Raw genomic sequence first — 1,119 nt, 5'->3', positions numbered from 1 at the left:
CTCTAGCTCCCAACAATCAATAAAACTACAACATATGAACACTAAATGAGAATTAAATTTAAATACATTGAAATTGAACGAACAAAACATAGAAAATATAAGTTATTTATACAATACTATTGTTCAGATTACTATAAAGTTTTAATGCATTCAAAAACACTTAGTAATTCAAATACACCGCCATAAAGTATATCGTTTAGAATCTTTAGCACAACATTTAACTTTAACAACGTGATGGTGTATTGTCCACATAGTAATCTTCCTCATCTTCATCACTGTTGGGGTCCTCAATCACACCTCTGTATTGACCATATACTCCATGTGAAATAGATAGAGACAAGGGAGGTCGAGGAGGACGTCCTACATCACCAAAAAAAAAAAGAATCCCCCGAAGCAAGCAGTGGATTGAATTCTGAATTTAATGATAATAATATTAGAATATAAATTTAGAAAATAAAGTAATTACTACTAGAAATAGAGTCTTACATAGGTCAGCTGAGCTTGTGGCTCAAAACATCAGGATCTCCAGGGATTTTCCTCTTCCTTGTGTGTATAGCCTTGAATGTATGAGCCTGAGTTATTGGCCTCCCAAGTTCCTTTTCCTGCAAACAAAATTAATTGAATTTTAATTGCTATTAAACAATGATTACGAAACACTGACTGAAACATCAAAAATATTGCATGTATATTGACTGAAGTTGATGTCTCATTCCGAGTAACTTATGTATCAAAAAGGTTCTTTATATAATGTAGATACACAATTCAATAATATTCCTCTTATATTTCTCTCACGTAGATACTAAAAGTCTAGCAATAATTCAGAAGACACCATCTCTTATTATTTATAGGCAGAAATTTGTGTAGTAATTAGTATACACCTAAACTAAATAGATTGAAAATTTAAAAGAGAAAAAATGGATAGATTAGCATATATAGAATACATGACAAAAAACAAAGCAAGAAAAACTTTGTGTGCACACAGCTGTGGTTAATGTTAGAAACAGAGAAGAAAGAAGAAACCTAAAAATAGAGAAAGAAGAAAGAATAAAAAAGAAGACAAAAGTGCATTCAAAAGAGAACTTCACAATGTGTGTAAGGAACTAAGAAAGTCAAACAATA

General features: G+C 30.9%; 1 long non-coding RNA gene across 1 annotated transcript; it reads right to left on the bottom strand.

Moving 5' to 3' along the window:
- Positions 1 to 46: 46 nt before the first annotated feature.
- Positions 47 to 1,113, bottom strand: LOC124894676. The gene is made up of 2 exons (XR_007051297.1): positions 487 to 1,113; positions 47 to 360 (listed from the first exon to the last, which is right to left on the bottom strand). It is a non-coding gene; the product is annotated as an uncharacterized LOC124894676 (long non-coding RNA).
- Positions 1,114 to 1,119: the final 6 nt, after the last annotated feature.

The sequence above is a fragment of the Capsicum annuum genome, unplaced genomic scaffold, assembly GCF_002878395.1.
Source record: "Capsicum annuum cultivar UCD-10X-F1 unplaced genomic scaffold, UCD10Xv1.1 ctg76775, whole genome shotgun sequence".
NCBI lineage: Eukaryota > Viridiplantae > Streptophyta > Magnoliopsida > Solanales > Solanaceae > Capsicum > Capsicum annuum.
Note: the sequence above shows the minus strand (reverse complement) of the source record. Positions and strands in the feature narration are given on the sequence as shown.